Genomic DNA, 24,033 nt, shown 5'->3' with positions numbered 1-24,033 from the left:
GGCTCATGCCCTGGGGCTTCCTGCTTACAGGCTCCACCTGCTTCTTTTTCCTGGATTTGGGCTGCTGAAAGACCAAGCTGCTGGCTGTGTGCCCTGAGGGCTGGGCTCCACCTGCTAGCTCTGGCAGAGGTCCCCCTGTGTTCCCCCACTTTGTGCAGGTGCTACCCGGGGTGCAGTTCAGGAGACTCCCTGCTGCTGTGAGCCTCAGCTCCCAGTGCCCTGGGGCTGCCTCCAGGAGGCTAAAGTTCTTTGGCTCTGGTGGGCCACCCCTCTGGCGGGCCACCCCTCCGACCCCAGGGAGCAGAACCTTTCTGCTATTTTCCAGGTTACCTTGAGTAGGAGAACTGCCTCACTGGGTCCCTTTGTGGGTTCTGTCTCTGGACAGTTTAGTTAGAGTCCTTAGTTGATGAGTTTTTATCAGAGAGCTCCTAAGACTCGATCCCTTCATGTCGCCATCTTCCCCTCCACTATCTATCCCAGTCAATTAAAAAAAAATAATTCTGACTTTAAACAAGGCACTAGGCTAGGAGTTTATTTATTTTTTCCTAAGCTTAGGTCTGGGACCAGCAAACAAACCTAAGAGATGAATGCTCACAAATTTGTTACTATTTTATGAGCATGAGGGATCTTAGTTTCCTCATGTGATCCTGAATGATCTATAAAAGCTTGTTCTTATTACTATATGTCTTCTCAGAGAAGATGATTACTGATAGGAGTACACTATAGAGGAGAGTACTAGAGATTCCTAGAGTCCATACCTATCTGGTCAGAAGAAAAGTAATTGTGAGTTGTTCTGACAGTATGCGTTAGAAGTTAAATGTTTGTTCAGCAATCCTGCAACGTGATTTTCCCTCAGTTTCTTCAACTCTAAAGTGCATCTAATAGTAGAATCTGTATCACAAACCTACTGTGAGAATAAAATGAGACAATATTTGGAAAATGCTTAGCATAATGCCTAGTACATAGTAAACAGTTAAATTATTGATTCCTATTTCCCTACCACCCTTCCTCCGTTCCCTCCTTTTCTTGCTTCTTGCTTTCAATCGATCCCTTTCCCTTCCTTTCTTCCATCCATCCATCCTTTCTTCCTTCCTACTTTCCTCCCTCCCTCTCTTTCTTGCTTCTTTCTTTCCTTCTTCGCTTCTTTTCCTCAGTTGGGAAGGGAATAATAATGATTGGTCATTTTTTTGTATTTTAAGTATTTTTGGCAAGGCAATGGGGTTAAGAAACTTGCCCAAGGTCACACTCCTAGTTATTAAATGTCTGAGGGCAGATTTGAACAGGTCCTTCTGACTCCAGGGTCAGTGCTCTATCTATTGTACCAGCTAGCTGCCCCTATTTTAAATACTTTTAACAAATATTCCTGTGACAAAGCAATGAGTATTTTGTGATTAAAGAATTTTCTGCAGTAGAGGAAATAAATAACTTTTATACTTAATGTCCACATCCTACCTAAGATACCACCTCTAATATTGTAACTAAACACTCTGACTCACCCTTCTTAAAGCCAGGCAGCTTATATTTGACCCTTCTGGATTCTAAAGTATACAAAGAGTTTGGGTTGTTTTTTTTTTTCTTCTTTATTGCCATTAATTCAAGCCCTTACCAATTTTGTTTTTCTTCATAATTAGGTACTAGAGACTAGTACCCCAGTTGTATTTAACCATTTCACATCAGTTAAATTTTGTAGAAATTGCTATAGTAAGAACAAAATTTATCAAATCCCTCCTTTCCCCAACATCTACACACACACACACACACACACACACACACACACACACCCTTATACCCTTTCTTAACACAATCCTAAGTAACATTAGTCTGATGAAATTCTTATGTAGGTGAAGCATTGCCATCACTGGGCTGGTTACAAAATGCAGGAGCTAGGAAACCCAAACACCTGCTATACTGACTTTATGAAACTCAAAAGATTAGAGACTCCTGTCCTTTTGCCTGTATTTTATATAAATATAACGTATTATTATTATCTTCCTCCCAATACTTCATATAATTGTACTACTTCCATTTTGTATTTCTTTACTATAAAATCATAAACTTAAGTCCTGAAAGGGACCTTGGTAGTCATATTGCTCAGTACAATCATTTCACAGTTCAGGAAACTGAGGCTTACATAGTAAAGTAACTTGATTGTCATACAAGTTGTTTAGTCATTTCAGTCATCTCCAACGCTTCATGACTGCATTTGAGGTTTTCTTGGCAAAGATATTGGAGAAGTTTTTCATTTCTTTCTCCAATTCATTTTTACAGATAAGGAAACTGAAGTCAACAGGGTTAAGTGACTTGCTCAGAGTCACACAGCTAGTAAGTATATGAGGATAGATTTGAACCAAGATCTTTGTTACTCTAAGCCCAGAGCTTTATCTACTGCACCACCCATGTCACCTAGCTGTCCAAGTCACATAAGTATTAAGTAGCAAACTTCTGACTCAGCGCTTGGACAGTTCAGTGGAATTAAGTCACAGTAAGATATTCTCAAGTTCAAATCACTTAAGTTGTCTGTGTGTGTCACTTTCGCAATCTGCAAAATTAGAAGATAGATCCAATAACTTCTAAACTCCCTCCTTTCCAACTCTAAATCTATTATCCTGTGCCTTAAAATCCATTGTCCTTTCTACTGTACATGTAATATATATATATATTAATATATATATATATATGATACATTTTTCCATTAGTGTAAGTTTAATGATAGAAAGACTAAAGGCATCTGATCTTAAATTTGCATCTCCCATAGTTTGGATTAGTTTGCTCTACATGCAATAGTTACTTACTATATGCTTTGAGTTTGTTGATTATGATTTCAGGATTCATTTTGTGGAAGCAAGTTTTATCCAGGAACCCTTCTTTAACCAAAATAGTGATGTACTTCTAAATGCAAACCACCTTGTCATGAATGATAAAGTAGCTGTAATTACTCCATGAGAATTCATGTCCTTTGTTCCCATATAATTTGCAATTTCCTCCTGTACTTTGGCATGCATGGGGGAATATTTAATTTATCCATTGTGTCATTATCCTTTTTCTTTTTTTAATATTAATCTATTGTGGTGATTGGTGGCTCAACTTCCCATCATGATTCCAATGAGGCTTTGTTCCTCTGTATATTCTTTTATTAAGAAAAAACCCAATACCCTCATATTCAGAGTTTTGCTTAGACAAAGGTATCAACTGTTTTAGTTTTTCAAATTTTAGGGCTGTTAGTGAAGAGCTGAAGGCTCAAGTAAAAGGATCACAAATATGCTGTTCTATGAAAGCTTCAGGATAACAATCAGAACTAATAGCTTCTGATTTCTGCTTGCTGTTGGCTCCTTTGAAATCAGCCCATATCTAGCAAGGAACAATTTTCTGATTTAGCAATTATTTAAACTAAAAGGTGTTTTTAAATCCAAATTTCTAAGAGGTAGTTTGGAATAATGAATAGAGGGCTAGATTTGGAGTAGAAAAACCTTCATTTGAAATCTCTCCTCTGACATGTAATAGTTATGTCATAGTAGTGACAATGTGTATATTCTTCAGATAGCTTCCTTAGATTTATCTACTAAGTTATACGTGGTTTGTGATGTGATTTTTGGTTTAAAGAATTCTCCTTTGACTTTTGGCAAAAGCTGATGACCAAAAGTCTTAGAGAATTGTCTTTTATCTGAGGCACTAAGAAATTAAATGACTTGCCCACGGTCACTTATATATTTTCACTCAAAGGCAGGGCTTGAATCCATATCTTTCTGAGTTCAGAGGTGTTCTATCTACCACAGCATGCTGCCCCTCATGAGGATACAAAGATTTTTTAAAAGCAGCAGTTTTCATCTCAGGATTTGGAAATACCCTTACAGACCAAAAAAGCATTAAGGATAAAAATTTCAGGTGACCCAAAAAGCAAATGGAAAGATGCATCACTGTTGACCCAGTTGTGACTTGTATAGGAGAATAATCATTAAGGTAATGAATCACTATATATGGAGATGAAAAAGTCATGTAGTGAGTGATAATGAGAGGTAATAGGTGGAAAGTCTAAGGTATTCATTGATAGCGAATAGATATCAAAACATGTAATAGTTGACTTTCAGAGTACTTGATAGATCCTCAATGAAGGATTAAAAGTAGAAGTAATATGCTATTGGAGATAACGTCCTGGACTTGGAATCAGGAAGACCAAGTTCCAAATTCCATCCCTGATATTCATTAACTGTGTGATTCAAAATAGGTCACTTAATCTCTTTGTTCCTCAATTTCCTTTTCTATAAAATGAGGGTATTGGATATTTTTTCAGCTCTAAATCCATGTCACAAAGAAGAATCACAGAAGACTGAAGGGACAGATACAGTATGACAGGTGAGAGCGTAGTCATGATCTTAGGCCCATCAAAGATTTTTTTTCATATTTTATTTCTCCAGTTATTTTATTTCTTATTTTTACATGTAAAAACAATTTTAATGTTCATTTTGAAGAATTGTTGATTTTCAAATTCTCTCCTATTCTTTTCCCACTGGCAAGGCAAGCCTTTTGATAAAGATTATACATGAGCTGTCATGCAAAACATTTTCATGTTAGTCATGTGGTGAAAGAAAGAACAGACCAGGACAGCTAGGTGGTGCAGTGGATGGAGCACTGACTCTGGAGTCAGGTGGACCTGAGTCCAAATCGATCCTCAGACACTTAATAATTGCCTAGTTGCATGACCTTTGGTGAGTCACTTAACCCATTTTCTTAAATAAATAATTAAAAAGAACCTAGAAAGAATAGACCCAAAAAGAACCAAGAAAAATAAAGAAAGCAAAGAAAAAATGTTTTAATCCATATTCAGACTTCATTAGTTCTATCCCTCAAAGTAGCAAGCATTTTTCATAAGTCCTTCAGAATTATTTCAAATCATTTTATGGCTTGGAAAGCTAATTCATTCATAGTTGATCATTATACAATATTGTTATTACTATAGACAATGTTCTCCTAGTTTTGCTCATTTCACCCTACATCAATTCATATGTCTTTCCAAATTTTTCTGAGAGCATCCTATTTGTCATTTCTTTAAGTTTCAATAGCATTCCAACTAGTGTACATTAAAAAAATATCCATTTTTAAAAACAGCAAAGAATTACACGATTTGATGCTGAGCAAAGTGTGCAGAACCAGGAGGACATTGTAACAGTAATATTGTGTAAAAACCAACTAAGACAGATTTAGTTTGTCTAAGCAATACAAGGATACAAGCAATTCTAAAAGTCCCATGGAGGAAAATGCTATCCACATCCAGTGGGAAAAAAAAAAAAACAAACAAACCTGATGCTGTCTGAATATAGATAGGAGCATTCTATTTACACTTCCTTTGTGTTCATTTTTTCCCTTTTCCCTCTGTTTCTGTTTTCACAACATGACTAATGTAGAAATATATTACAATGAGTGCATATTTATAACACATATCAGATTACTTGGCCATCTTAGAGAAGAGAGAGAAAGGGAGAAAGGGAGGGAAAAAGAAAAAAGAAAGAACAATTGGAATCCAAAATCTTATGAAAATGAATATTGAAAACTAAATTTCCCTGTAATTGCTAAAATAAAATACTATTGATGTAAAAATTAGGAAAAAATACCTTTTTATTCTGAACTTAATCATTATCCTCAACAACAACAAAAAAAATTCAGTATACAAAAACCAAAAAGGATTACATAGAATAGAAAACTTAGAATATAATATCCCAAAGAGCATAAAGGAAAGGGACCTACAACCAAGAATATCATCTTATAAAACTATGTATAATATGACAAGAGATAAATAAACTTTAATAAAATATGCTTTTATTTTTGCTGAAAAAAATCAGAGCTGAGTAGAATCCTTGAAACATCTATATAAGAGACAAGAGAAAGTTAGATAGATAAAAGAGCTTCAGCAATGTGAAAAATCTATAAGATGTCAGTATCCCACAAGAATATATTATGCACCTACTAAGTTCCATATATTGTGTTAGAAAAACAAGAAAAAATAGCCATCTCTCCTCTCAAGGAGCTCACAGCTTAATAATCAAATACTTCTCTTTTAATAGGGAGAGAAGAGACTATTTTGTCCTTTTCGAATCCTTCATCTTTAAAAAGGAACAAAGGAAAGCAAACTCAGGGCTTAGTAATATATTAGTCATTAAGCAGCAAGACTGAAGACAGGAAAGGGCTAATTCCATTGGTCTCAGCTATTTAAAAACCTTTTCTATTCCTTCTAGTAGAAATGAAGATCCTTGAGGTTGGCAAAAGTTTTATTTTGTTTCATTTGTATGGTCTTTGTGTCCCCAGTTTCTATTGTGGTACCTTGCATAGAGTAAGGCTTAATGAAGTCCTATTGAATTGTATTAATTTGGAGCAATATCCTGAAATTCCTTCCCAAAATAACAATTGGAGTTCACTTTTGGAGCTCATTAGAGTCCAGGTTCCATGTAGGTAATTTCCTTACAAAAACTGATTGCTGCTACTCCAGCAAAGCTATTTTCAAAACAATATCACCACAGAGTCAGATGTGCTCCTCAGAAATTCATGATCCCAGTTTTACTGACTCCACATCTGAACACAGAATTTGACCCTTTGGTTAATAGAAATGTTCTACTTAGTTTCTTTTCTTATTGTAGTATAGCTAATTAAGACTCATTGGTTAACAATACCAGGCAGGTGTACTGCTTTTCTTTAATATTGGGACTTGTCAAAATGTTCTTTCTTTAAATAGAAAAAAAAAGGAAAAGTAAAGGGGGGGGGGATAAATTCCCCCAAATATTTATAATTTGTTCTTAACTCGCTTGCCAACAAAGCATATCTACCAAAAAGAAATAAAAATAAAAATAAAAGGAGATTGAAGAGATAACAGCAACAAAAATGAAGTTAGATGAAGAGGATGCTGGGGGAAAATGCAGTATACTCAGGAAAGAGTATTTAATTTTTACTTGATTTTTCACTAGAAGTTTTGAAAAATGGCACATTAGGATATATCTCATGCCAGGATACAGGGGCATTCAATTGTGAATGCAGACTGGGAAGTCTGTACTAGGCAAGCTGAGACAAAGCTCCAGGGTTCATAGGGGTTTTGGAGGTCAGAGAGAGGCTGTCAAAATCAGGTAGGCAAGTGAGAATTAGGACATATATGACAAAGGGGGTTCAGAGGAAGCATCAGATCATAGAATTATAGAACCTTAAGAGTTTTAAGGGACCTTAGAGTTCACCTAGTCCAACTTCAATGTTGCAAAATTTTCTTCCATAACCTCAGCAGACAAGTTATCTGTCTTTTATTTGAACACTTCCAGTGACAAGAAACTTACTACCCAATTAAACAGAACTTTCTATTGTTAGATAATCTCTAAACTGACCCCAAACTGATGACCCTGTGTGTTACTTACTGATCCCAGTCTTCCTTTAGAATCAACTTGAATAAGCTTGGAGAGGAGTGATTTGCCAAGAGATTATGTAGTGAATTCACAAGGCAGTTGAAGCATCATAGCTCCAAATTATGCATGTATGTGTATCTATGTGTATGTTTATAAATGTGTAAGTATGAGTAAATATGTATATATGTATATGTTATAGTAATTTAATAATGACATCAAAATATTTAATTTTTTTGCTTCTAATTAAGTATAAACCTTAGCTATTGTAAAAGTATGATCTGTCTTTCCTCAATCCAGGACTTTCTCAATTCTTGGTTTTCTACTTAAATTAAGTAGTTTGCATTTATCCTAATTTAATTTTATTATCTTCTTTTTTCAGTCCACTGTCTTAAACTTAAAGCATCTTTTTTAAAAAGTCTAGATTATCATCCAGTATTTTAGTTACTTCCTCCCACTTTTTTAATCCAAAAATATGACACGTATACTGTCTATGCCATCACAGAGTCACTTACAAAAAAATTGACAATGCCAAGGACAGATCTCTAGGATAGTACATGAAAGTGTTGACTGATGTTATGAAATGTCCTATTGAGCAAGGTTGTGGGAAGTGAAACAAATGTCTTTTGTTCATGGCCACTACTATCGTTAACAATGAAGACTATTATGATACTTAACAACTTTTGTAATACAAGAATAAATTGGCCTCCTAATGAATGAATTTTCTGAGTGGTATTTGATGTGAAACTTAGGGGCAAATGAAGTTTAATTAATAGTGACTCAGATCTTCACAATAAGATTGAAATTGGTGGCACAGGATTGGCATCAGTGTTCTACAGATTTTATTCAGTCAGATGAAATGACTCATTTTAGGTCCCAAAACTAGTAAGTCTCCAAGAAGAACATGACACCTAGTAGTATCAATATTCCTTTCGTTAGAGGAGAGCTTAGCTACCTATTGAATTCAGGTCAAATCAATTTAATTCAGTACCAAGTGCTTACTCTACTATGCAAAAAGAGTTTGCTTAGTGCTAGGGATGCAAAGATAAAAATGAAAAACAATCTCTAATTTCAAGTTATTTATATTTTCCTGGTCACAAAAATAACCATGTTACAAACTCGGTTTTCTTTATTGTTTAAGGAAATTTAAGGTAAAGGTGCATGAGAGGTATTCATTTTCTACTCAAACCAGTCCATATTCTTTTGCCAAAATGTTGTATACAATTGAAACTATCATTGAATGAATTCCACTCTTGTGCCCAGGAACTTTTCATCATATTTCAGCACTATTTGACCAGCTTCTTTTCTCAGATCCTCAGCTTACTAATTTGCAAAATGAAGGTAATAAACACTTATAATGGACTCAAATGAAATTAATTAAAAGTGTTTTTCAAGTCTGAATGCTAATCAATAAACATTTATTAATCTCCTGCAGTGTGCAAAAATTTTCTCAAGAACTGGAGTACATGAAAACAAAATAAATCAGCCCTGATCTTCAAGGACATATATTCTTGTTATTAGGTTCTTAAAGGCTAAAAGCCTCTTTAATCTGCAATCATCAGTTGACACAGAGACCAGGAAGCATAACTTGCTTCATCACAACACAATTACAGCTAGAGCTGACTCATAAAGTAGAGGCAATGGATCCTGAACATCTCCATGTTAACATGTCCAAAGAAGAAATCTTTTTCTTTTTCCAAGAACCCACATAACTGGAAATGGGATTACCAAGATACAAAATATTTCAATGATGTTTTCTTTTTATGTTGATCCTTATAAAGATCTTTTTCAATACACCTTGATATTTTTTAGAATACTTAAAATATGTGATAGATATAATAGATGGCAACATGTAACTTGCATCCAGATATGCATATATACATATGTGTGCAAAGTTATTGCTATACATCTTTGAAATATAGAATAATGTCTCTCATATCTATCTTCTTACATCTATACACAAATATAATATATGTACTTAAATTCATGTTGACATGCATATATATCTTTGATTTATAGGATGATCAATTATATATTTGTATAGTTACAATATAAATATCTTTATATGTATATATTCACAAGTATCATTTTATATATATGCATATACACACAGAAATATAGTACATATAAATAGAATAACTAATAATTAACATTTATATAATACTTCTTATATGACTGACCCTGTCCTAATTGCTTTATAATTTTTATCTCATTTGATACTCACAATAAATTTGAGGGAGGTACTGTTTTATCCCCATTTTATAGAAGAAGAAGCTAAGTTTGATCAGTTAAATGATTTGCTCAGAGTCACACAGCTACTATAGTATATGAGACTGGGTTTGATTCAGGTTTTCTTCACTCAAAGTTCTGTTGTTTTCCAGTGTACCATCTACCTTGATATAGAAAGAAGAGCATCTATGAGATAGCAGTGAGGAGGAAGTACATTTAGGATATGAGCTCAGTTAAAAAAATGTAAGGAAATGAAACAATATTGCCAATGTGAAAAGGAAAAAAGAGAGAAAAATCTAGAAAATATATTTTCAGGTATTCTATGAGTTCTCTATTATTCAATCAGCAAAGCTTTTATTGAGCCACAGTATATGCCAACCATGGTACTACAAGTTGAGCATATGAAGAAAAAGAATGGAATAATCTTTGTTATCAAAGAATGTGTATCTTTTGAAGGATTTATGGAAGGATATGAACAAGATTTACTCAGCATGAAAAGGAATTTTCATTCCTTACTCATGGAAGAAATACACCAGTAACACAATTAATCCATTGAGCTATCAAAATAGAAGTCCAGAATATTCTTGGGCCAGATATCCATTTGGCCATTTTCTCTGACATTTCAGAGGCCTTGTGTTTCATGAGTCCTAGCTTCTGAACTATAAAATAGTCGATCAAGGAAATCCTTTATCCTCTTGATTACTTGGTGCAACTTGTTCCAGGAAAGTCTCTTATTTCACTTTTTATGCTCAACTATTTACTTTTTCAATTTTTCTGCTATATGGATAAGTTTCTTTCTATTCTGCAACAGATACTGAATAAAATATTTTTGGTCCTTACATTGATTTTAAAGAATATCAATGTTATAATCTCACAGGTGAGAAAAAAAAAACTATTCAAAATATACTTTGTAAAATATTAATTATTAAGATAATTAATGAGAAGAGAATAAGAAATTAGAAGGAAATGATACTAAATTGTTTGTTTAAAAAAACTCTCATTGAGAGAATGCCACTTCTGTTTCCCGCAATCAGGAGAAAGAAAAAAAAAAGTTTTTCAAGTATAAGTCATTATAGTTCTAATCCACTCCAAATCCAGCCTGACAACCAGCTGTTACCAACATATCTGATGGATAACTGATGATCTGGTGTGATATGCAGGTGGCCTTCATTCTCTCACCATTAGACAGCTGTCTATATCACAGCTGGACCTTTTGTTAGGCAACACAGCAGCCAACATGGCATGTATCAAATGTCCCTAGCTAACAGATTGCTAGGTTTGGAGTGGAACTTAGTCCACTAACTTTCTGAAGAAGAGAGGACTTTTATGGCTAACTGCATAAGCAGTGAACCATTTCTTAGAATAAGTCTTGCAGATCATTTCTATGAGAATTGAAATTTTACCTGCTTCTCTTCCTCCCCATTGTTACTTATATCCCTTTATATCTTGCCTTATTCAAACTTCCACATACAATAAATATATGAGCATAGGATTTCCTATATCCAAGTAGGGTTCTACCCATACTTAGATAATGTTGTTACCATGGTGAGCAAATGTGGGTGGTAAAGGTGAGAAGTACCCATTTTTAGTCATTTTAGAGGAATTTGGAGACAATAACTGGCCTGAAATGTATAGACATAAAAATACTTATGCTTGGGAGAAAAAGCTGAATGTAACTAATTAACATGTCTTTGTAAAACTAGTAATTGGTTGATCAAGATATATGAGCCATGACCTTCACCTTCAACTAATTTGATCTACTAGTATAGAAGTATTAAGAGGACAGGGACCAATTCCTATTCATTCTCCCTTTTCCCACTCCTCTCCTCTTGTCTCCTCTTCTCTTCCTCTGTTCTATCTTCTCTCCTCTTCCTCCTCTTTCTATCCCTTACATTAAAATTAAACTGCATTGGTAGCAGATTTGCCCAGGACACCAATGTGAATTCTGTCCTAAATGCAGATGTATTATATAATTAAGTAATTAATGCAATCACAAAAATTGAAAGGATGTTCCCTCCTGAGGAGAGGGTGAAGAGGAGGGTCAGGGACAAAGCAAGACTCTAAAGCAGAAACTAGGTCAAGTTGGGAGCCATAATTTCTTGGGAATGTCAGATACAAGGGAAGCTGGCAGAAGGAGTGGAGGTTTCACAACAGGTGAAAGATTAGAATTAGAAGATAAAAGAGTCCCACTATCAGAAATGTTAATAAAGCGAAGATTTATCTTATGGGAAAATATGCCTTTTATAAATTATCTTTAAATCATTGATACTGAATGTTCCTCATTTGAACTTGATTCATTCTACTCGGCCTGATGTGTAGGCTGTACCAGAATATGAATGAGAACGCTTCATTGACCAGCTACATCAAAAAAGTGATAGGGATAAGTATATTCCATCTCTGACTCTTCAGGTCCCAGAACACATAATAGCAGTCTCTGATTTCATTGTATCTCAAGGTACTTCTGGCTCCTACTTGGAAATTTTTAGGTCATTTTTTCCCACTCTTCAAGTGATGAGGTTTCAACCTTAACCATACGCTTAGGTCAGTTTTCTTTTTTTTTCTTGTTGTTGGCCCTGGAATTATCTGTGCAGAAATAAGTAGGAGATGGTAAGATCACAAAGGTAGACAACATAAAGAAAATAGAAGAGGGTACACTCCCATTTATATGGAAAAGGGATGAGAATTCTGCAAGAGAAGAATGTCAATAGCTACAGAGGAGTCAATTACTGAGGATTGAGAAAGAGTATTTGCATGTAGCAAATAATAGCTAGATTATCAGAGCTAGAACATCCCATAAATATTGCCTATTCATCTTACTTGGTGACTGAAGAAAACGAAACTCTGAAAGGTTTAGCAACTTACATCAGGTCAAAAAGCTAGCCTGTAGTAGAGTTGCAGTAGGGACTCAGGTCTCCTGACTCCCATTTATGCATTCTTTCTACTGGACCACATTGTCTGGCTTTAGGGTGAATATTATTTGTTTTCTGAAGGAATCAATAGTATCAGGGTGATAATCTTGACTTACATGTGAATTGGGTTTAAGAAAGGCAGAGTTGCATACAGTTTTCAGCCTCACTCTCTGTTCAAGAGTCATTGAAGTTCAATGGCAGGAAAAATGTCAGGTAGATTGGCAAGGGTCTAGAATGCAGTGGATGAACTTGGTATTTTCCATGTCTGAACAAAGTGTAATCATTCCACAATTCCTGCTTTCAGTTGCCTTCATGGTCTTTGGCAAAAATTTTTCTCATCTTCCCATTCCTCTGGGGGAAGTATTCACATGCTTAGGAGAGACCAACCCTCAATTTATCAAGAGGTTTGAGGTCCTTCAGTTTCCCTCAGCCTGATTCAACCCATCTGCCACAACAATTTTACTAGGATGTTGTTATTACATATGCTTTATCTTCTTGGAGTTATAGGTGAAAGTTGGGTGACAGGTAGACAGTTTGCAGCCCTGAAGAGAACTGATTTTGCTCTCACATTAGAGGTGCTAATTCTCCCTGAACATCCCATATATCCCAGGGGTGAATGTAGATGTAACACAGACTATCTTTTAAATTCACAAATTTAAAAAGTGGTCATCAGTTTTGTAAATCATTAAAATTTTATGTGAAAAATTAATGGTCAAATATTTCCTCATTTTTCATTGCTTCCATAAAGAAGATCACATCATCCCAAATGCTATATACTATTTGGCTATTAACTAGGCATTTGCATCTTGCTAAGTGTTTATGCCTGCACATTACAATACCTAAGGCCTTTAGTTTTTACAGTTTTAGCAAAAAGCAATATAAAAAATAAATAAAATAAGCTGGGGTATCATTTACTTTTCCATGCTGAATGAGCCACTGATTAGAACAAATGAATATCATTAACATTCTGCTCCACCAAGATTTAGAGCTCACAACTGTTTATGGAAATATACCAGTGACAAGAATAGAGGTAAATGAGGTATTGCAGTTTCCAAAGGCAACAATAGCTCAGTGGGTTGAAATCTTAAAGGTGTTGATATTCTCCCCTCCCAAATCATGTCAGTGAGGACTGAATATCAAAGAAGGAAATAGAACTACTTTCCTAAGAATTGAGATGGAGGCAGGTAAGAATTCACAGGGAATAAAATTATCTATGAAATAACCTTCTAACCTAATGGCACCGATTCTTCACAATAAAACATTTGCTTAAGGTGAATATAATCAATATAATATATTAGAGAAAAATGATCAATTTGGAGCCAAAGGAGGGGAATTCAAATGCCAAATTTGTCATTGATCACCTGTGTGATATTGGGCATGTTACTCAGTGACTTAGTTTTCCCAAGTATAAAATGAGAGAATTGGATTAGGTGACTTCAAATACCCTTTCCTCTATAGATACATATAGCCTATGGCAACTTAGAGGGCATTGTCATTATGGAGAACCTTCCAAAAAATACCAATAGGCATTAGCCTTGATTTATGCTTTAGATACACTGTTAGGGAGGCTGTGTATAAATATAATTTGGATAGATACCTAGATAGATAGATTGATAGATATGAATACATACATATATTTGAACTACAAAGCTTCATAATTTTGAGGGTATACTTTCTCATCTTCTTTATCAGTCTTTCCACACTTCAGTCAAGAGCTGCTGCAGCCGAAGGAAAGAAAAACTCATAATTATTACCTGATGCCTAGCCTTTAACATACATGTTTGACACCTTTGGTTTATACCAATTCTTGGCTTATTATCATTTTAAAAGATGTCATAGAAAATGCCTTTTGCTAAATGTAATTTCTTGTTTCACACTTTTTAAAAATAATGATAATTGGATGATCATTGAATAGTAATGACCCCATTGTCATATCTATTAAGAAACTGTGTATGATAATTTATTCTTTCCTGATTGATTCACTATTACAATACCCACAGTGAAGAATCTGAACTTTTCTTCTTGAATCCAATTTTTCTATTACTAGAAAATCTACACATATTTCTATTATACTTTGAGTCAACTACAACTCTAATTCATTTGCACTTGTGGCATTAAACAAGTAGTGTATCTGATTTTATAGCATTAGTAAAATCCTGGTATTTCAAGTCAATAAGGAATTTAGAAACATTGAAACTCTGCTTAATTCCTTGAATGTTTTCTAATTCATGCTCTTCCTTAATTTAAAACATTTTATCCATCTACTGGATGGATAAAGTCAAGGGCTACCTGTCCTACCTATATTATCTCATAAAAATTTTCTCTCTCTGTCTCTTTCCCCCTGTCCCTGTCCCTTTCCCTCTTTCTATATATTATATATACATAAATAAATATATATATATATATATACATTTATTTGTACATAAAAATTTCATCAGTTTGATTTTTCTTCATGCTTATCTTTTTTTTTAAAATTGCTGTATATTTCATTGAGATCATTGTGATCATTCTGATGCTCACTGACAGCAGCTTTTTCATTTTCAATTTGTCTCTACCAAGAAATTTTCTCCTCCCTTGTCTTCCATGAAATTAATTTCTCCTAAATTTCTACATTTTGGTCTCCTTTGCAAGTTCATCCTCCCTCTCTCCCACTCCTTAGAGTGTGTCCTCTGAGACTCTGCCCTAGGTTCTCTTTTCTTCTCATGCTATATTTTCTTCTGTTTTTTCAATGATCATATACATGCAAATGATGCCCAAATCTAAGTACACTGTCTATATTGCTGTTCTAAACTCTGGGAACATGTCTTCAAATACTTACTTGACATTTCTTCTTGTATAGATCATAGATTATTAAACAATATCTCCAAGGTTGAAGTTATCATTATTTACTTTATGCCTATTGTAATGCCAAACTTTTCTAGCTTTATATTGGAAAAAATCATTTTCTAAATAATCTGAGAGTATAATTAGTCTTAGAATCAGATTTTCCTACCTCTCTCTGTTCTCTTTTGATGAGTTTTTGATTTCAATAAATTATAGCTACACAATATCTTTTATACTTATCATTTATAATAGTCACCTTTTATAACAGCCTCCTTGGTTTACATCCTCACAGTCTCTCTTCTGTATTCTTTTTAGGATCCCCTTATTGATTTTCCTGCCACCAGAATCTCACATCTCTATCATCTCCTATACAGGTGAGATAAATGATAATTGGCATAAGGAATTGCCAGATGAGTAAACTCCTTCTACCAATGCATGTCAGCAATATCATTGCAAATCATAGTCTTAGAGAGTTGTCCAGGAAGAAGCTAATTCCAAGAATCTCCTAATTCATATGAAGTAGTCTTTAACCAAGGTTTTCTTTGCTTCAAGGCTAACTGTCCAATATACTATATTGTCTCTGCACTCTCCATACTACCAATTTTATCCATGCATGCCTCAGTAATCTACCTGAATCCCATGACTGACAATTGTATTCCTTTGTACAAAAGAATCCAATATCTCCATATCATCTCTAAAATAAAATGAAAACTAGCTCAATATTTAAAGTCCTCCATAATGTGGATCTTGAACAATAGGCATGGCCTGTTTCTAAGATTATATTTGGCAGTCATACAGCTTAGTAAATCTATTTTCAACTAGAGGAGCATATAATTTCATGGTATATTCTTCAATAACCCATTTTTAGAGACTTAGGTTGCATGTTCAACAAGATGGAGAACTAAACATTTTCTTCAAATCTCATAATCTCTCAAATATTTCAAAATAAGAATTATGTAAAATTGACATCTTAACTTGCACATGAATTGGATGTGAGAGAATTGCACACAGTTGTCAGCCTCTTCTAAATTCATTGAAATCTAGCAGCAAGACAAAAGTTAATGTGACTGATTATCCATGACCTGATATACAGTAGATATTCTCAGGCTCTTCAGTATCTAACCAAACTCTAAGTGCTTCACTTTGCTTCAGCCGTATTCATTGCCATTGGAACAAATTAGTTCCATCTGTTCATTCCACTGGAGTATATCTAAAAATAGTGAGGTAGGCATCCTCCTAATGCATTGACAGGTTTGAGGTATCTCTATTACCCTCAGTCTGGTTTAGCCTATCTGCCAAAGCTGTTTTACTGGGATGTATCCACTGTACATGTTACATTTTCTTGAGGTCACAGGTAAAAGTTGGTGATAGGTGGATACCAAGATAGATGAGCAATGATGAAAAGGGTTCAGTAAGTCTCATACCAAAGTAATAATACTCTTTTTCCATTCTATATACCTAATGAGGAAACAATCCAATCAACTAATAGCAGAGGAAGCTAGAGACCAATACACTCACTGAATATTCACTTCCTTATAACCCACCATGTTGTGCAAGCCAACCTATAAACTTATAACAGAACATAACCTTACAATAGTGCCTTCAACCAAGAAAAGGTAGGTTTCCTTGAATATGTGGCAGTATACTATATCACAGTAGAGATCAGCAGTTTAGAACATAGGGAATTTTGACAGGATAGGTGTATAGGGTTATATAACACTCTATTAAACTGGAGGAAACAGAGAATGTCAGTGTATTATTAATTGTCTAGTATTAGAAGAGACTGAAATGAATTTGAAGACCAGCCTCCCTGGAAATTGTCACCATAGGAGAAGGAGTCAGAAAATGTACAATAAGAAAATATAAGAAAATATAATGAAAGTACCAAAGATCTCAAAAGAAAGAAAACTTAAAGAACCTAAATATAAGCAAATAAATTATCCAGAAAATATTAACAACAAAAGGGAATGTGGCAACCAAAACATCCAAGGAATTCCATACATATATGAAAAAATATTTCGCAACAAAGAAAAAAAGTATTTAGGGTCATTTCCATGCCATGATGTAGCCTTGCAGTATTATTTCCATGGCAACCCCTTTTATAATTTAGTTGATAATAAATCTTCCTATTAAAATATGTTTTCAAGAAAAATATGGAGTCACGCTATGATTAAAATAATTTAGAATGTTATCTTATACCAAAGCATATCATTTTATTGGGGTATAGTAGTCTATGAACAGTTTGCCTACTCAGTGTTTTTACATGCCTAGCAGAGGGGCAATAACTTCACCCTACATGTGGACATTCTGTTAAAAGTAAACTCCAAAACTAATCTCCATCCATTGGGACTTCTCACTGACTTCTTGTAAACTGAATCACCCATTCAGATGATATTTCTGTCTTCAAAGTAATCAGTCATTTTATTCATTGATATTTCCAATGTTTTTTTCTACTGGTTTAATAACATTTTTGCAACTGTTCCTGTTGTCTATTTACACAGATTCAAAGTCCCATCATTTTTCTTTTATTTCCTTCCTTCTTTCTTTCCTTCCCTTCCTTAATTTCTTTCTTTCTTTCTTTCTTTCTTTCTTTCTTTCTTTCTTTCTTTCTTTCTTTCTTTCTTTCTTTCTTCCTTTCTTTCTTCCTTTCTTTCTTTCTTTCCATCCATATGCACATGTATATTTTTAAGTTATAAACTATTCTTCCACGTTCCATTTTCAACCCACCTCCCATAAGAAGCAAACAGTCAGGTTAGCATTATACATGCATATTTTTAATAAACATGTTTACCGATTAGTCACTTTCAGTATGAGGAATTAGGATTAAGGGAAAGAGATACACAAGAGATAATTTTTTGTAAAGTGTTCATTAGATTCTGAAGGGTTGGGGTTTTGCTGTTTTATTTTATTTTGTTTTATTATTTTTCTTCCTTTAGATTAGGTTATCATTGTCCATAGCTGGTCTAAAATGGTTGCTCTAGCTCTCTGAACTGCTGAGAAGAGCTGCTTCCAACTAGGTTGATCATCTCACAATGTTGTTGTTAATGTGTACATTGTTCTCTTGGATCTCCTCCCTTCACTCAGCATCAGATCCTGTAAGTCATTCCATGCTTCTCTAGAGTCTGACCATTTATGATTTCTTATAGAACAATAGTATTCCATGGAAATCATGTTCCATAACTTGTTTAGCCATTCCTCGGTTGATGGGCATCCCCTCAATTTTCAATTCTTTGCCACTACAAAAAGAGTTGCTATGAGTATTTTTGGAACATGTGGAACTTTTCCCAATTTTTATGATTTCTTCTCGATACAGGCCTTAGAATTGAAATTTCTGGGTCAAATCAAATGAATATTTTTATTGCTTTTTGGGTATAGTTCCATATTGCTCTCCAGAATGGTTGGATCTGTTTACAACTCCACCAGCAATGCATCAATGCCCCATTCCTCCCACAATCTCTCCAATGTTGATCATTTTCTCTTTTTCTCATCTTGGATAATTTCATAGGTGTGAGGTGATACCTCATTGTTCTTTTAATTTGCATTTCTCTAATAAATAATTATTTGGTGTATATTTTCATGTGATTATATATAACTTTAATTTCTTCATTTGAAAACTGTCTATTCATATCCTTTGTCACTTTATCAATTGGGAGCCCATTATCTTTCTTTTCTTTTTTTTTAGGTTTTTGCAAGGCAAATGGGGTTAAGTGGCTTGCCCAAGGCCACAAAGTAAGGTAATTATTAAGTGTCTGAGATCGAATTTGCACCCAGGTACTCCTGACTCCAGGGCCAGTGCTTTATCCACTGCGCCACCTAGCCGTCCCATATAAAGGTCCTTAGTTTTTTTTTTTTTTAGCTTTTTTTTTTTTTTTTTTTTTGCAAGGCAAATGTGGTTAAGTGGTTTGCCCAAGGCCACAAAGCTAGGTAATTATTAAGTGTCTGAGACTGGATTTGAACCCAGGTACACCCATTATCTTTCCCCTGAACTAATCTCATAGTTTACTAATGGTTCTTCCTACTACTAGATGCTCTTCTTTCTAATTCACCCTCTAAAAATGTATCTAAAATTTTGTTCTGAACATTTCATTGCCTTATTCAAGGAGCTTCAGAGGCTCCCTACTGCCTCTATCAACAAAATACAAGCTCCTCTTTTCAGGGCTTAAAACCCTTTCCTTCCTTAGTTTTACATTATTGCATTCCATGTTCTACTATCAAATTAAACTAATCTGTTTGGTATCTCCTTTACCTGACATTCCATCTATCTCTGGAGTTTTAAACATATGTAGAATGCATTTTCTTCATGCTCAATATCTTAGAAGTCTTACCTTTGATAAGGTCAGTTTGAATGTTAGGGTCTTTCCTGATTCTTCAAGTTATTAAGTATCTCTGCCCAAAATTAGTTTGCTGTTGTTGTTCAGGTGTTTCGGTCTATTATGACTTTTCATGGCCCTGTTTAAGGTTTTCTTCACAAAAGTAAGGAATCTAAGACAAACCAAGTTAAATGAACAGTCCAGTGTCACACAGGATATAAGTGTCAGAGGTCAAATGTGAAGTCAGGTATTTTATTCACTGACTCATTTGGAAGAGTGGAGGGGAAGGGTGTCCTCAATTTCAGAGTACTCTCCTCCTTTTCAGGAAATGTTTAGGCTTTCTTAATCCAAATATTTGAATTTTATGATAAGGAACTGAAATTCAAAAGAAGTAAAATTATTGCTTAAGGTCACATGGGCATAATAGAGTGATGATATTAACCTAATTCAACACCTCCTTCAAAACACCTCAATTCTCTTTAATTATGGGGGCAGGAATCAATTCTCTCACTCATAGTGGGAAAAATTGAACTCTTTCCTTTCCAAAGAAAGGGAAGGTATGTTTGATGAGATACAGAGACCTTTGCATGTGCTATAGAGAATAAAAGGTGAATTCTACAGGAGTATCTTTCACTCCTTAGGCCTTGAGTAAAGGTGAATGGTTTGGCACAAGAAGAGCTGAAAATGACTGCATAATAAAAAGGCAATTTACAAAAGCAAATTTGATATATTCCCTTTAAAAGTTTTATCCTTAAAAATGTAAGTAGCATCTTAAATTTCTCCAGAATTCCAGATATATTAATGGGAACCTCATACATATTGGTGATCTATTCTGGCCAGGCTCATTCATAAGAAGACATTAATTTCCTCCTATTAGCAAATGGAAAGGGCCATATACGGTATCTGAACAAAATTGCTACTGTTGCTTTCAGTGCAGTTAAAACTATCAAAGAATGCTTATTAATCTTAATTTTGGATAAAGCAATTTAAAATTTCTCTCAACCATTACAACAGTAGTTTTATTTTGACTAAATTAATATGGAGCCTTTGAAACTACTTTTGGATCTTCAAAGATGTTTCACAATCAAGGCCATGGAGAAGGATTCTGTAAAAAAGAGGCATTAAAGACAAGAGTCTCAGAGTCATAGAATAAATGTACTGTCCTTAGGCCATCTATTCCAAACTCCTCCTTTTATAAATTGAGAAATGGAGATCACAAGAGACCAAATAACTTGCCCAACCTATCAGTGGAAATGGGTATTCTAATTCACTGATAGGTATATTTGCTATTAAATGAAGGTGGCAAAGAAGCTCTGGTTCAAGTTTAAACTATCTCCAAGTGGTACAATGGCCTCTAATTCCTGCATATGATTAAACTCCAGAAGGGTGATGTGTGTGTCTTAATGCATTAGAATGACAGTTTCTTGACAGTAAGGGTTTTTTTTTTTTTTTTTTTTGCTTTTTCTTTTTTGTCTATCTTCAGTACTTAGCTGAGAGCTTGGCACATTGTGAGCATTTAATAAAACTAAAGATGGAATATTCATGCACATTCCTTCTTAATCATCACATAAACCTAGAAATATGAATTTTCCTTAGCAAACTCTATGCATTGATGCTCTGGAATAGGTCTTTTCCCCAAAATTATCTATTTGTTGATCAAATTGTCAGGCAATTACCAATTCTCTATTTTGCTTTGTATTGTTTTGACACAGCCATAGACTGTCTTTGAGAATTTATTAAGAGCAACTCTTGGTTGATAGTAAAATAAAAAAAGAGAGAAAGACAGATCCTTTTGGACTTCCCCAATTGAGAAAACTCAGCAGTCAAGGAAATTAAAAAAACACAAAAATAATAAATACTAGAATATAGGCTTTAATTCCCACTGATTAACACAGTAAGTCTCAGTTACACTGTTCTCTGGAATTAAAAAAAATATTTTTCTTTCTCTACTTCTTTTCTTGAAAAACTATGCAGTGTTTTGAAGTTAGAACATCTCAACAAACATGCAATCCAACTCTCAGGGCCATATTGTTATATATGTTTTTTGAAAACAATTCCCCTTTTTTTGAGGTTTTACGATTGAATGACCTTCTGGAAGCTACAAGTGAATTTCATTCCATATTTCTCCTTAGAACTGTTTTGCATTTATTATATACATTGAATTAAATTGGTCAACTGTATAAATTCTCTTTTACTCCATGGCAGCTAACACTATAATGTCTGATGACACTGGTTTTGGTGTCAGAAAATCTAAGATCCTAGCTATCATATAGTTTGTGTATCAGCTTAGCCAAGTCTTTTACACTTTTATGAACTTCAGATTCCACTACTCCAACATAGGGAGAATACTTATTCAACCAAGATCACATGAGAGTGCTGATGATTTAAGTGTCCCAATAGATGAAACAGCTTTGCATCAGTAAAAGGTTTTATAACCCAAATACCTTAAGTTCTCCATTTTTTTTCCAAATTAGGAGTGTCATACCTATCAATTTAGAACTTATTCAGTTGAACATGATGGTAGAGAAGAGTTGAGGAAATTACAAGGAAGAAGGAGACTCTGGAAAGGGGAGGGGGGAATATGGAACAGAGAGTCATGAAATTGTTCACCTGGGAGAGGAAACAGGAGAAGAAGCACACCATCTGGAACATATCTATTTTAAGCATTCATTCATGTTACCTAGGTGCTAAACTCAGTTGTTTCTATCATTATGAAGCAACTCAATTGATGTCAACTACTTCTAAATTTCAGAGTCCTAAGCTAAGCCCTGCTCACTCTGCCCTAGTTATGGCTCTGCAAATATGATGTATCAGTGTTTCCTGTGAGACACTATATATTGTATACAGTACCATACTTTGGTAAATTCTGAAACCAACTAAATGTTAAATGTCAAATTCTAGTCAAAAGGTTAACATATATTTGGTGAATATTATTATTTATTTCACCTTACTGCAAATTAGGCTTTGTAGAATTATTTATGACATTCCAGATCCCATTAAAATAGTTTTGCAGCTTAGATAAAACTGTATTTATTGATTTTGTGGCTATTGTTTATTTTACATGTTTGAATGGTAGAGGGGGAAAATTATTCTCTTTTGATCTCATTAAAAGTATCTACTCTAGAGAATCTTTCCAGAAGAAAAAAAGTCTCTGAACAATCAAGCTGGTGCATTGACTCACTTTGTTTCTCCCACTCCCCTTCCATTTTTTCAACAGATAAACAGATTCAGGTTCTGGGTGGAGGAAGAGAGTGGGAGAATGAGTCAGTGAAAGCATACATTTCTACTCTTAGATTCAAATTCCTTTTGTGAGTAGATAGAAGTCAACAGTTTCTTTCCATGCTCACTCTTTCCAACTTTCAATGTGTCTGTTTTGTAGGTACAGAGACCTATAAGTCAATGAAAGACCAATGGGCTGCCTGAGGTACAAAGGATCAGTTTGTTCTGCCAGCTGGATTTATTATAGAGCTTTCTATAACATAGTATGTGGATGCAGTCTCCTTCTGCTGAAGTCTGATAGGTATTTGTTTAAAAGCACACATATTAAGGATGAACACAATACTGAAAAAAAACAACATCGAAAATGAAAAAAAAATAGCCCCCAAATCTCAAAGTATTTTAAATAGACCATTTTTAAAAAGTAAAATAGTATCTTTTCATATGAACAAGACATAGTAGTATCCTGTGTGGCATATGGGATAGCAAACTGGCCTTAAAGGTAGAAAACCCTACCTTTGTCACATTGACTGTGTGACCTTTTACATTTAAAATTTTTTAAAAAATTATTTGTTTATTTTGCCATTCTTTTCCTTTTAAATTTTGTGTTCTACATTTCCCTCCTTTCTACAGCCCCTCTACCACCCCACTGGGAAAGCAAATAAAATCATAACAATTATTTATGTGAAGTCATGTAAACATATTACCTAATTAGCATAAATTGTAAAGCAAAAAAGGAAGAAAATCTGATTCCAATTTTTACATAGAGTACATTAGTTCTCTTTCTGAAAGTAGATACTATTTTTTCTATTAGGACTTCTTTGGAATTGTCTTTGATTATTTTATTCATCAGAGGAGCTAGGTCTTTCTCAGTTGATCAATTATTCTAACATTGCTGTTACTGAGGACAAGGTTGTTCCTATTTCTTCTTCCTGATACATTAATATCAGTTCATATGAGTCTTGATATATTTTTCTGAAACCACTCCCCTCATCATTTCTTATAGAACAATCATGCTCCATCATAATCATATGGCACAACTTGTTCAGCCATTCCTTGATTGATAAGTATCCCCTCAATTTCCAATTCTTTGTACTACAAAAAGAACTGCCATAATTAGTTTTCAGTTTATAAAGGTCCTTTCCATTTTTCTTTGATCTCTTTGGGGTACAGAAA

Source organism: Macrotis lagotis, chromosome 1 (assembly GCF_037893015.1).
Source record: "Macrotis lagotis isolate mMagLag1 chromosome 1, bilby.v1.9.chrom.fasta, whole genome shotgun sequence".
In the NCBI taxonomy this organism is placed as follows: Eukaryota; Metazoa; Chordata; class Mammalia; order Peramelemorphia; family Peramelidae; genus Macrotis; species Macrotis lagotis.
This window is presented reverse-complemented; position numbering follows the sequence as displayed.